The sequence below is a fragment of the Micrasema longulum genome, unplaced genomic scaffold (genome assembly GCF_059751315.1).
Source record: "Micrasema longulum isolate JH-2025_06_02 unplaced genomic scaffold, ASM5975131v1 h1tg001522l, whole genome shotgun sequence".
Classification (NCBI taxonomy): domain Eukaryota; kingdom Metazoa; phylum Arthropoda; class Insecta; order Trichoptera; family Brachycentridae; genus Micrasema; species Micrasema longulum.
In genome coordinates this window covers 35,217-50,707 of record NW_028278705.1, presented here as the reverse complement: position 1 = coordinate 50,707, position 15,491 = coordinate 35,217, and positions in this window count along the sequence as shown.

Genomic DNA, 15,491 nt, shown 5'->3' with positions numbered 1-15,491 from the left:
GATAGAAAAAAATTAAGCATAACCTCCAATTCTAGGAACACGATATGACAACGTTATTTTTGCATTTATGAGAGATCAACAAAAAAAAAACTTCGAAATCATTTGTTTACATGTTACGACCTGATGATACGGCTATACATCTGTAACCTTATCTTTATCACGTTAATTTATCATTGTTGACTGTGTGTTTCTGTAAAATAAAAAAATGTATTATTGTTTTTCAAAAAATAAATATTTGCCCAAATATTTCATTTTTACGTCCATTTTCAACGAGTCGTAAATAATCCACCATTAAAAAATGGGAATCGAGTTGGGGTAGAGTGGGATTCGAACCACGGACATTTGAGCCATGAATCCGAGACACTAGCCACGGGACTACAACCCAATTCAATAAATTATTATAATTTAGTCAGCTTTTGAAGAGTGTCTTTTCTATTTTACCTAATTATTAATGAGAACATGATAAATTACTGTATTAAACAACACATTATTATTTATCAATTAATTAAATTACATTAATAAAATATACTTACCCTACAAAAAATAAACAGTATATAAATAAACACTTCAAAAAAACAGTATATAAAAAAAGAAAGTAATAAACAGTATATAAATAAAAAAAGACATGAGAAGTTCATATGAACAAATTATAACACTATGGTTTCATGCAATGAACACTATAACATATTGAGCAAAAAGTTCATCAAATTCAAAGGCATTGAAAATCTAAAAGTTGGAAAAATGTTTTTAATTTAATAGATACGTAGTTTAATTTTTAACCGTGGGTACATTGAACAACAAAGAATATACAAAATATTGTTACACCGAGTTAAAGAGAAAAAATGATTATTTAAAAAAAATATGTGCAAGAAAAGTTTTACTTATACGTATAATTGAACAGAGAAAAATGCGCTGTTTATTTTGTTCATACAAAATAACAGAACAAAGAAAGTAAAATCTAAGCCCAATTTAATTAAAACAATAATATTTCCATGTTAATTACCGAATAACATCTGTCCCTACATTTGAATTCCCTCGCACATTTTTTATGTATTAAATTAATTCTGTAAATTATTTCAACATGAATTTAACGCTTTCAGCTGTTTGGAAATGTTTTTTCGTAATGTAGAAATTATTTGGGGGCTTGTTTGAATAAAATCTTTCATATTATTAATAAGGGATTTCGTGTAATTATGTTTAAATTGTGGTTATGTTTCTCAAAAATCAGAGCGCTTTTTTTTCATCCTGTCGGCGTCGTTAGCAAACTAAATTATCTTTGTAAGAAAAATACACCTAAGAGATTAAATCTATTTCTTAATGTTTTTGATAAAATTATTGGTATCTTGGTAAAGTTTTACTTTGTTTAATTTGACCAACGAGCGCTTTCACCTAAGTGGGCATCTTCAGGACTTAGCAATATTCTTTAGTAAATACTTTAATATTTTATTTTATCAACATAAACGGCAAATCTGCCTTTTACTAACATTTATAATATTAACATATTTTGCATGATATTTTTTTTTAAAAACATAAATTTCCATATACTCAGATTTAAAAAAAAATTAACCTAAAACTTATGCAGCATATTCAGTAGAAAGTTTAAATAATTTAACATTCTACAGTAAAACAACAAGAAAATCATAATTACGGTTTCACACAGCTAGGCAAAGTGAACAAAAACTGTGTATATATATATATTATGAAATGCATGAATAAATAAATATAATTACCATTCACCATCTTTGAAAAAGTTCAAAAGGTTTGTCCTATAGGAACAATACCCTACACTAAATATATCAGATACGTGGGAATAACTATTATGTTTGATATAAAGACAACAGAAATGAAGAACATTTTACAGGAGGAATGTAGAATTCTAGGCATTTACAGGGCTTATGACATGTCATTGGCTGGTTTAAGTGGCCACTTTACGCATTTCCGGTTAAAAGCAGCGTGGGCAAAAATCTAGTACAAGCAACTGCTGGAACAGTTTTACAAAAGTGAATAAAACTGTTATCTGTCACGAGCCACACCCCTCTAAACTGTTATTTAAGAAACAATTTTACTACTTTTATTTTCATGGGAAGTTTTGCAACTCACGCACATTTAAACTGTTATTTTTAGAATCAGTTTAAAACATCCTAACTAGTTTTTCTTTACAGTAACAGATTAACAGCATTTTCCAAAGACATTTTTAAATAACTGATTAAGTTTTCGTCAAACTGTTTTAGCTGTTTCGTAAAAATAACTTAAAAAAAAAAAAAAACAATTTAATTATTTCTCCAACTATAGTGAAATAATTAAGTCGAATGTAATCTCACCCACATCAATAAAAGCTTTAGCTCTTTAACTTTACAAAAATCAACACGAAGAATAACTGAAAAAATGAGGATGTTAAAGTATACTGAAGTTTTACTGTTACACAGTGCTTAAAGTGACCACTTAAACCAGCCAATGACAGGTCATAAGCATTTTAAAATGACAAGACATCAATATTCTCTTCTCTGTTGCTATATGTCAGTCTCTGTCTACAAACCTAAAATATTGTTGATTTAATTAGGTTTAGATAAATAATATCTGAATTAAAAATAATTCGTCCCGAAATGTCTGGAAAGTAAATAATAAGGTATTAATTTTAATTCAAATACTAAAAAAGGTCTTAACATAAATAACATGGAGGTGTTTCACAATAAAACAGCTTTAAAAATAATATTCCCCGAATAAAAAATCTTTTCAAGACTGCCCACTTTTTGATGAAAAAAATACCTAATTCTATAACTTTAACCTCTGAAAGCCTCCTGTTTTCGATTCCCCCCTACCCATTCTCCAACATACCACTAAATAAAATTTTCCTAATTTTTAGTGCATGTTCGGACGCGGTGGTGATTAACTCTCCCTTTATAACTCTGTATTTAGTTTTGGTGTTTTTTAGTTAATACTATTTGCTGGTATTTTAGTATTTGCATGTTAGTCTATTGACTGTCTTGAAGAAGAGACGGCCATATCTCGAAACTGGTAGACATAAAAAAACCAGTATATCGTTTTTTTCTTATTTTTACTAATATTTGTTATTTTGAAATGATTAGTCAATTTATTTTGTGGGTACAGCAACGCGGTCACTGGTTGTTCCAAATTGTGGACTTAGGTATTTAGCCTTTTGTTTATATAATTAATTACTACTTGAATTTAATTACATTTTAAGAAAAATATAGAACTTCTTCTCACTAAGCCGCAAAGCTTCTTATTACTTGTAAGGTCCATCCTTGTACTGGTAAACACGAGCTGATGAATAATTTGTGCTTACTTTGAAAAGGCCACTTAAGAATGTAGCGCGGCCACAGTTTTCCTTTCCCCCACTCCTTCAAATCCCCTCTCTTGTGATCTTCCCAATACCCTCCATTCAAATATTTCACTCTCTAAGCGGAAACTCGTCGATACAAGTTCAAAGGACAAACCAATAGATGGTATGATTCCAGATGTTTGGCAAACGCGGATTATTGAGAAATCTAGAACATAATTAATTTTCTCAGATTTTCACATTTCAGAATCTGACGATATTAATTTGAGTTGTTATGCCATGTAATTTTTGCGCTTCTTGGCAACGACCATCATCGTGCATACTCAAAATGAAAATGAATTGCATGAAAGTTATCGGCCTGTGGTGTAGTGGTCAACGCATTAGCTTACCATGCAAGAGGTCTCGGTTTGATTCCCGATATGGTTGATATGAAATATTTATTAAAAATTGTATTTTTAAACTAGTGTGGGGACCAGAGAGTGAGAGACAAAGATGTGTTGTTGTCTATGGCCGCAGTGCCCAATGGACCTATATAAGGGCGCGTAACACCTCACTCGCCTTTTTCTGTCTTCACCAGTATTCAAATTCATTTAAAAATATTATTTGTGCAATCCCTGTATTTTCGTGTGCAATAAACCATAAATTTGTAAGTAATTTAAATCCGTTTTTGAGGTTAAATCCATTCAATGATATGTTTTACACGAACTAACAAATAGCTTATATCTAGGAGAGTATTATAATAATACCTCTACACTAGAATATTTCATAGTCCCTGGACTGGCATCTTAAGCGTAAGACTGATCATCTGACCTTCGCGTAGCAAAAGTTATCAAGTAACATGCATAAGTTTTCTGTTCATTATTTGAGATATAAGTCCCAACTCCATTGGACTAAAAGTCCTGTGTTGAGATGGGACGAGCAATTAGTTGACACAGACACATGAGTATAATCACAAATATAGGATCACAAACATAAAAATCCATTTGAAAAAAAAAACATATATATTGAGATTGATGTATCAATGCAGTGCCATATGCACCATAAGTTGCGGAAAGGGAATGATGATTAATCTTACGCTTCTGGTCCTTGTCCACTGATATTTTATAAAACTAAAAAAATATATTTATTACACTGTTTGAACAACGTACAGAGGTGCATCATTTCAAGTCCCGACTAGCTAGGAATTTCCTGTGTTTAGGCAGCACCCCTTTTGAATGATGTGTTTTTTATTGCATGATGCTAAAACAATTCAAATCAACATTTTAAAGAAAAATTGAAAAATAAATAAAAATTACGAAATTTACAAAAATAATATAAATTAATGAGATTCAATTAAAATGTAAATAGACGAAATATTTGTGTTAAAAACATAAATTACGTCCGTTTTTTTCCTAATACAGGGAACAAGTGAACACAACAAAAAAAAAATACAAAGCACTCAATAATGTATTCTTCTTTATTATTTCACACTAAATTAGTCAATTTATTAACGAAGAGGTGTCGAAATTGCTCGCTTTCGTCTACTTGACATTCCATTTTAAAGGCTTGTAATCTAATAAAATAATTTATCTCGAATAAACAAATAAATCATATTAGTCTAGAGCTTACTTCTTTCACTCCTTGATTTTGCAAATACGTGTTTTCCAGATACTAATTCTGAATCGCTTGATAAGTTGAAACGATTGCAAACTGTTTTGCATACGTTATATCTATAATCTTCGCAAAATTGACCACATTACCAAATATCGCCCATTGGCTCAGTATCAGGCATAGAAGAAACATTTACATTCTATCACTTCTTCACAATATTTTAAATAATCCAACTTCACCTGTTTATCTGAGAGAGCTCTTCCAACATCAATCACAGCATGTGCTACTCGTATATCTTCGTTCTAGTAACGGGAGAACCCGTTCAATTACCACTGACCGCTCTAATTTTTTTGCCTCCTTCTATATAGCTGTAGCTGCTCGATTATGGAATAATCTATTCACAAATGTCAGAGACTTCTTTATCTACATTCAAATCACGTATAAAATGTCACTTCCTCAATATTTTCGTTTTTCCTTTTATTATTTTTATGGATTAATTAAATAGCGCCATTTTTGTAATAGAATACCTCAAGGGCGCTTTTCATAGTGATTCTATAGATAAATCAATTTAATTGAAGCTTTTAAATTTGTAATTGAATAAAAGCAATTTATTTTGTAGTCACATTGTACGGATTTATTCAAATGATTTAAAGAACCAGTGGGTTTTAAGTTTTTTCCGGAACATCACTTCACTTTCACAGCCTCGCACCTCTGTTGGGAGAGCCTTCCATGCCATAGGGCCTGCGACTGCAAATGCGCGTTCACTAAATTTAGTGCGCTGTTTGCGTAGAGGTATAATAACGTTTCCTTTCGCCGAAGACGTAGCTGGTCTAAGCGTGAGACGCCTGTCAGCTAGTTCATCTGGAATGCATAGTTCCCTTAGATATTCCGGAGCCAAGTTGTGCAGTGATTTATACATAAGCCAACAGAGATTGTATTTGACCCTCTGTGAAAAACGTAGCCAGTGTAATTTCCGAAGTAGTGGAGTGATATGACTGAACTTTGAGATTCCTAAAATAAGTCTCGCTACAGCATTCAATACAGACTGTAGGCGAGTCATTTTGTTCATTGGTAGACCTGCATAATTACCATTACAATGATCGACTCTTTGACACTACAAACGCATTTATTAATTGACGAGCGGCATCAACCGGCAAATTTTTGCGTTCTCCTTCCCCTTTCATTCTCTCTTTACCTTCCCTCTCTTCATAGTATTGTGTAGATATTTAATCATTTAAAAAAATATATATGTTTGTTTATCAATATTTTTTTTTCTAAAGAAAATATTCTAATATACCTTCAGTTCGTAGGAAAAAAATTCTATAAGGCAATATGCTCGCTCTTATGCATATTGCAACGGTAAGAAGTTATAAAAGGTTGCAGTAAATTATTTGGTTCCAGTTTGGCGACATTGTAATGGTAGGTTATCACAACCTTAATTATCAAATTTATAAGATATAGAAGAATAATGAAGATAACCAAATAAAGTACCTACAAACAACTTACCATTCACCAGTTTCGCTCAATCGGCAAAAACATGAGAATTCTCCAAAAGAATAAGATTATGTTGTTTAAATTTAATTTTATGAACTGAATAAAAAACATTATATATTTAAAAAAAACTTTACTCTAAAATGGAATAAATATAGCTCAGAGATCTGGATTTTATGAAATAAACCACTCGTTAGTGAAATACAAAATTTTAATAAAAGAAGCAATCTTCTACAAATATAACACGGTTAGATATTATAAAAAATCAGAATTCTGCCTAGCTGGTGTGAATAAATGGTTAATAATAAATTTATCTAAAAAGTGAATATTCGTAACAACAATAATGACAACTGAAACAGGTTTTTGATTGTTTTCTTCTTGCCGTAATATGGAATAATGTTGAATTTACGAAATAAAAATCCGCAGATGGAATTTGATATACATGTTGAAAAACCTAGAGTCAAATACCGTAAAATGCCTCCGAAAAGGTAAGTTATTTTGAGGTACCCACCCTAAAGTTAAAGCTCGTTAAAAAAAATATATTGCCGTGTAGACTGGGCTGCTATAATTGTCAGACCACTGACGGGGACGCCCTCCCCTAAAAAAAAAACATTTTTATTGGCATTCATAGCTGTTTTGTGAAAAACGGACAATATATTAACGCAAGTCCATGAATTTTAAAAAAAATGGGCTGACAAAATAAACAAGAGATTGATAATAGATATTTCAAGAGCAAAACGTTCGACAGGCAAAATTTGTGAGACAGTATGTGACGTTCACCATTCTGCCTATGTTTAATCATCCACATTTCCTCAAGTCTTCCATCTGTTGACTTTTGTGAAGTAACAGAGCTAAAACTTTTATCATCTGGGTGAGATTTATTTGGCTGAACCAATTCACATACTAGGCAACGCCTGAAAACAATATTCCAATTTTTGTACTTTTTATACCAGCTAGTGAATTCAATAATGTTTTGAGTATGTTCAAATGTTTGCAGAATGGCTGGATAAGGTAGGATAAAATTTAGGTCTAAATAACTAAGGTCTAAAAAGGGGCAATGCATCAACAGATGAGGGACATCTTGAGGAGATTCATCGTCGCATGGGCAGCTGTCGATCTCGGAAGGCGTGAAGCGATAACCGATATAGTCTGTATCCAGCCGCATAAAAAATACTGTTCTGTGTGTGAAATAGCACCAGAATTAAGAAGCTAAAACTGGACTGAATTCTACCGGAAATTTGATACAAAAATGTTTTCTTGCACGCGGTAAAAATTAGAGCATTCAATCGTATGACGAAGTCTTCGAAAATGTATTGATAGTAATATTATACCAGTTAGTTATTTCAGCAACGTTTTGAGCATGTTCAAATGTTTGCAGATACGCTGGATTTTCTCCCTAAGGAGTTAAAACCAGCCAATGATAGGTTATAAGCCCTGTTAATTCCCTGTAATAAAAATAAACACCTCCATTCTCTTCCTCAATCTCTCCTCCTTTCCTCTTTCCTCTTTTTTTCTTTTTCCCATTGAGTAATAGTTTTGATTTAAGGTAATTTATAAATAAATACGTTTATTTCTATTTTTATATATGTTTAGCTTTTTAATCTTTATTTTTTATTGAATATGATTTGTAACTTGAATTATAAAAATAAAACTATTATTTTATAGGTTGGTTGGATGAAACTGCCATTTGGCAATAAGCCCGCTAATGTACAAATAACAGCATGTACAAAAGTTAAATAATATTTTTTTAAATGTCTAGACTTTCATATTCTCTACTCAAAAATATTTTCTCTCTCAGTTTAACTCAACAAATTTAAATCGTAAATATAATAGATCAACGATGGATTCAATATCTTAAAACCAATTAGAACCTTTCGTTAGCATTTTATGAAATTTTTTCTTCTCTCGTTTTTACTCTTCCCTTGCTTCGGTGACTTAATTATCCTCGATCATATTTTTCCGATGTTTTCGTTTTTGGGTGCAATATCTGTTTTACCTTTTATAAAATTACAGAATTCAATGTAGGACATGTTATCATTTAAAACACATTAAATTATGCTTTACACTGTGTAAATAGCAACTACTATCGTGTTATAACGCTACTATCCGTGGCTCTGTAACAGATTTTGTCGGTTATACAGATCTGGTGACTTCCAGAAAGAATTTCAAGGCTTTTAAAAAGTTTTGTAATCATTTCGGCGAATTTATTATGTCCAACAACTCTGCTCTGGAATATCTAAGGGAACTATGCATTCCAGGTGAACTAGCTGACAGGCGTCGTACGCTTAGATCAGCTACGTCTACGGCGAGAGAAAAAGTTATTATACCTCTACACAAACAGCGAACTAAATTCACTGAACGCGCATTTGCGGTCGCAGGCCCTATAGCATGAAACGCTCTCCCAGCAGAGTTGTGAAGCTTTGAAAGTGAATTTATGTTTCGGAAAAAACTTAAAACCCACTTGTTCTCTAAATCATTTGAATAAATCCGTAGCATGTGATAACAAAATAATTAGTTTTAATTAATTTACAAATTTAAAAGCATCAATTAAATTTATTTATTCATAAAATCACTTTGTAAAGCGTCCAAGAGGTATTATATTACGAACATGGGGCTTTAGAAGTTATTCTTTTATTTAATCCTACTCAGTGAAAAATTCACTTCTCTTTTTTCTCAATCCAATCAAGTGCATATTATGAACTTCTGGATTACCATATTTCAACACAAATTTGCTAAGACTACCAGAATACAGAGAGCTCTTTCAGGCAGCTTTTCTCGTTCTGCAACGACCATTTTTTTCCGTGTATGTGGGCACCGCCAAGGAGACTTGTGTCCTTGGGTGAGGTGTGCGATATGCCGTGGGCAAGCTGTGTTAATTAAAAACAAATTACGCTCATATGTCCACTGATTTTTTATTAATGATAAAACGCGTTCAATGTGCATCGTACATAAACAGTATTAGATAATAGGTATTTACAATGTTATCGGAAAATATTTTTTTCCATGCGAAAATTTTTAATCGACTGGGACAAGTGACACTCGGACAAGGACACTGAAACACAGACCACAAAACCGGGACATGTCCCGATGTACAGGAACGTATGGCAGCCTTACTGTAGACCCATCTTTAAATGACATACTTTACGTTCAATCAGCCAGGAATCGAATCTAGTACCTCAAGCATGTTAGGTGAATTCGACGGTATGGATTTATCTTTTTTTTCTTTTTCAGGATTTTTCACCTAAGTGAAACCATCAAGTCGACAACACTAGTCCAGCGTTTTGGTTTTAATTTGCGCTCAGAACATCGGTGGAGCTTAATTAATTTGAATCAAAATAATCCAGTGAATTTAACCGTTTTATTCATTCGAATGAAAGTGCTAATGCAGAAATTCATTCGATCGAATTAGTTTGTTGTACTAAGTTAATTAAAATACAAAGGTAGTAACCTAATTGCGCGAACATCACACCGGAACGAGTGTATTCGTTAGATTACAAACAGGCCAATAGACAAATTGCTTGAACTTCAATTAAAATCATTATTAATCGAATTTAAATACAAATTAATGATTAATTACCGATATTTTTTAATTTTTTATTTATGTATGTAATTGACAATTATGTTGAGAACAATATAGAAAATGCATTAAAAAAAACAGTCGTGTAAAATTAACTAACATTTCAATTTGGAAATAGCTTTCTCAAATTGAATCTCAGTGTCATGGAATATTTTCTGCAAATTACTACTGGATGCGAATAGACCAATCAACAATGCACAAATTGTCCGAACTTTACACCGAACGAGTTTAGAATTATTATTCGATTATTTATATCATTCGTTTACTTACATAATTTAATTACTTATCCGATTACACATTTATTATATCGACTAGTCCATGTTCAAGCAGATGAAGAATACAGTTCGGCTTGTGAAATAGAACCAAAATTCTCAAAAAAGGGAACCCAATCAGAGATAAGTCCGCCTCGCAATGTTACAATGGGTGACGTGTATATCTATCATGATTGAGGTCTCGGGTCGAATTCCTGGCAAGGTCGACGTGAAATATTGGTTTTAAAGGTGGTTTTTCAATGTAATATTTCACTTTTCATGGACTGGCATCCGAGGCATAAGACTAATCACTTTACACTCCTGTAAAAGCAGATCAAGTTACACTGCATTTAATATACCATACATCAGGCTTATTCCATCACAATTTCGTTTCGTTAGTTCGTTCGTTCGCCATATATCCATCTAATTCTAACGTAATCAAAACCATATTTTGCTCTCGTCACCTCTCAATATAATGAACACATTAAAATATCTTTACACATCTCGAGTTAGAAGCCAACTAGATTATAATTCTCCAATATGGTCACCTTATCAAATCACTTTCTCAGATTCTATTGAGAGAATTCAGAATAAGTTTCTTAGACGTATTAATTTTAAGATGGGTTTGTACCAACCTAGGTTTAGCAGAACATCTACAATATTTTATTGTCAAAATTCTCGAACGGTAGCTTAATATAACTCACCTATTGTTAGATTACAGAATACCGGGAATGAATATGCATCATATTTTGATATATTTCGTTTATCTCTGCCTAACTTAAAAAATAAAGTGACCAACATATTTTTATCAAAAAGAGCAAATCATCTTCAGGAGATTGGGTTGGAATAGTTATAATTTGATTGATTAATGTATTTTGTTATTGTATAATTTCTTTGAAATATATATGTACTCGAGGTAATTTTTAATGTGTACAGTACGAGTATATTAATATTTCATCCTCGATTTTTTAATATTTTTATTTTTAAGCACTCTTTTTACCACATATATGTAAATAGTAGAAATGCCGTATATAAATAAATAAATAAAAAATAAATAAATAAATAAATATGAAACGAATAAGCTACAGCATAAGGCCACAGTTCTCTTTACACCATCGAGTGACATAATGGTTATTATATCAACGTGTTTATTCCGTTCGCTTCGTTTTGTTCGCAAAATACCGCAATCTTAAACGTGACGCAGTCACTTTTCGAGTTAATCGTATTTTGGCAATGTTGCCATTTACTATCTATCTTACGAACTTTTGTCGTGATCAGACATAACATCATCATCATCAGTGGCGCTACAGCCCGTTGTGGGCCCTGGCCTCTTCCAAAATTCCTCCTTGCGGCTCTTCTCCAGTTCGTCAAGCCAGTTTGCCTTCAGGAGTGGTATAAATAATGTTCTTTGGATCACGGTTATCATCCATTCAGTGCTCATGGCCCAACTATTGTAATCTTCCTTTTTTAATGAATTGTTCAATGTTGGGTTCGCCATACCTTGCATCTAATTCATGATTAAGCCGTCTCCTCTTCTCTCCGTTTTGATTGACAGCACAAAATATCTTCCTTAATATTTTTCTCTTAAATTCTAATACCATGTTTTCATTTCTTTTGGGCATAACCCAGCATTTGGCACCATATGCAATGACTGGTTTGAGGAGAGTTTTGTAAATAATGGTTTTAGTTTTTCTTGTGAGCAATTTGGATCCCAGATGTTTAAAAAAATCATTATAATATCTATTTGCTGCCGATAGCCGTGTTCTAATCTCGGTACTATAATTGTTATCGTTAGTTATTTCAGTACCTTAATATTTAAAGGAGTTGACATTGTCTATGTGGTGTGATCGAATTTCAATTGCCTAGTTCATTTGTGACTTTCTTGCTAACATATATTTAGTCTTGAATGTAAGTAGATCGGACATAATACTACGGAGAATAATGTCGCGGCGTGTAATATAAAAAAATATTTATACTTTTACATTGTTTGTATTTTTTGTTATACAGAATAATTTTCCCTCACTGGGGTGTCATTTTACAAAATGTGAAACATGCCTAAGATTAGCTATTTAACAAAGTTAACATAATAATAACAATAAAAAAATGCAATTAATCCAATTAACCTAATTATAATTAACATAATAAATAATAAAAAATAAAAATATTCATAAAAACATAACCAATTTATGCAGACCAATTTTAAAAAAAATCATAAATAGTGCATACATTTTACCTATTTGGCTTGATCCACTCATCGATCCGTGCGCAACCCACCTAAACTATCCATTTCTTAATAGCAATTTTATACTGTGAGAACTTACTAGTTGTCCTTATGGATAATGGAAGTAGATTGTACACTTTGACCGAGTCACTTCTGTTTGACCGAAGGTTGTATTAAAAAAAAAAAAAAATTTTGGAGCATCAGGGTAAAGTATTTAGTAACTCTTGTATTTGTAAATGCTTTAACTGTAAAATAAAAACATTACAAACATCAACAATGTTTTAAGTATGTCTAAATGTTTGTTGTTATCACTAATACAAAAAACTTTTATCTATTAACCATAATTTGAGCAAACGTCTCACTCCTGTATTTAACTCGGTATTTTTAATATTGTTTGGTAACATGTTAAATAAAGCTGAAACAGAGAAGGTTAATATTTTGAGAAGGGAAGGGAATATGAAGTTTAGGCATTTACAAGGTTTATGACCTGTCATTGGCTAGTTTAAGCGGCCACTTTACACACTGTGTAACATTCACTTTTCTGCCTGTGTTTAAACATCCAAATTTACTCAACTCTTCCATCTGTTGACTATTGTGAAGTAAAAGAACTGAAACCTTTAACAAGTGGGCGAGATTCATACAACTGAACGAATTCACTTACTAGGCAACCCCAGAAAATAATTGCTAAACAGTGTGTAAGGCCGCCACTTAAATCAGCTAATAACAGATCATAACCCCGGTAAATGCCTAGGCTTCCAAATTCTCTTCGCAAAATGTTTTCTTTCTATGTTGCAACAAATTTAGATTAAAAATGTCATTCGTAAATACAATATAATTATAGAATATGTAGATAATTTGATATGATAACCTCCATGGAAAACGCAAATGTTCACAATTAACATTTTTTCACCTGAGATTCTTATTTATTATTTTTTTGTCACATTTTGTCACAAAAAATGTATAATGTTTACATCTTTTGCATAATTTATAAAAAAACTTAGTTCGTCTTTTTTTGTTAAAATTTTTTTGTTTTCAATACTAATTATGTTTGTTTTCTGAATTTAAAAAAAAAATGTATATGTATATAAAAATATGCTCCAACTTTGGAGCGGACATGAAATATTTTAAGTATCATACATTAAGGTTTAAATTTGTTAAAACAGATAGGAAAAACATTTTTGAGAAGGAAATATGGGAATCTAGGCATTTACAGGGCTTATGACCCCTCATTGGCTGGTTTAAGTGGCCACTTTACACACTAGTCGGCAAACATTTTGACATACTCAAAACATTGTTGAATTATACATTTAATCATTACCCATTTTTTCGTTACCCGTTTTGCATTAAAGAATAATGTAAAATGTATTGAATATAATTAATTTAAGCAATATGCACCATAATCTTGTGTAACATGTTTACGGTTTGTGTTTTTCTAAACTTTTTAATTTAATGTTTTTTATTTATGAAATTAATTTTTATTCTAATTTTTTTATTTAGTTTTGGTTAGAATTCAAGAAATTGCAAGTGGCAATAAGTCCGCTATTTAATTGTGTATACCTTTGTTATTATTATTAATATAACGACACATATATTGAACAGCCTTCGTGTTTCTCTAATATCATAATTTTTTCTCTGCTTTGTCTCGATCGACCAGTCGATTGAAAACGATCGGCCGGCCACTACTGTCGTGTAGGATACATTGCCAAGAAAAAAGTTAAAGAGGCAGGCTATTGAGTGGAGGGCGCGTGTCTCATATTTCTAATCTGCCTCTCCTATTCCAGATCCTCAAAGTGTGAATGTGCGAGTGTGTGAACAGCTATCTTCCCTTGGATGTCGTAATATGTTAATGCGGCATTCAAATGTTTTAGGGATGAAACAAATACTCGAATGAGCGCGTGTGTTTTGATTAAGAAACTCCGGACATTTTATCCGATATTGTTTGCACATGGCTTGATATTCCTCTCCAAACAATGCTCTCGTGACACATTGATATCATAGCCGCCAACAGAACAATGGCCCAAAACGGAGGCGGAATGGAAGCAAATGGAGGCAAAATGGAGGCGAAATGGAAGATACGGCAAACTAGAAGATATCACGCCGCGTTGTCACTGGAATATGGCGGATAGAATTGGAACTAACTGGCTAATTAAACTTGCGAAACACAAACCATTTGTTGTGACAACCAACAGATGTCCGTGGAGTACAGTAAACAGGGGGTTTGTGATCGTATTATAACTACTGTTACACCCTTCCTGGGTGAAACAAGCCAAACAAGAAACAATTTCAATTCATACTTAATGAATTATATTGTCGTAGTTTTGATTAGTTAATTTTGAATGCTGTTATTTTATTAAGAGAAATAGTTTATTTATATTTATTTATTTAACGGCTTATGCCTCAACAAAGTATTATAATAATATACTCATTAAAACAAAATACGAAAACGAAAATACGTGAATAAAAACAACATGAAACAAAAATATTCTGTAGAAAATATAGAAAAAAATAATTAACACTTAAACTCACAACTTTACGGAACCAAAACCACGGCCGGTATTCGTTTTATTAGCCAAAACCGAAGTCGGAATTTCAGTCGATCACTAAAAAACAATTACATATGTTTAACAGAAAAACAATTTCGAACAAGTGTTTCCGACTGGATCGCTACTCTCAAATTCGTAAAGACACTATCGGTATTTGTCTACCATGCCTGAGGTCCGGGTTCGATTCTTGGATAGGGAAGCATAACATTCGGTATAGACTAGTTTATTAAACCACTTTACACACTGTATAATATTCTCGTCTCTAAAATGTTAATTATGTCTGTTATATTCAGTATGTATGGTAGTAAATATTTGTAAAATACAGCTGACTGAGTTTTCTGTATCTACCGGTTTCGAAACATAACCGTCTCTTTTCCAGGACACTAATTTCACTAACATGCAAATTCCACTTTACATCTTTATAGTAGTTGCCTAAAAATATAAAATCAACTTGCTAATAGGACACATACCAGCTAACACCAACGTGCACTGATTATAATAAAAATATATTTTATGTTGT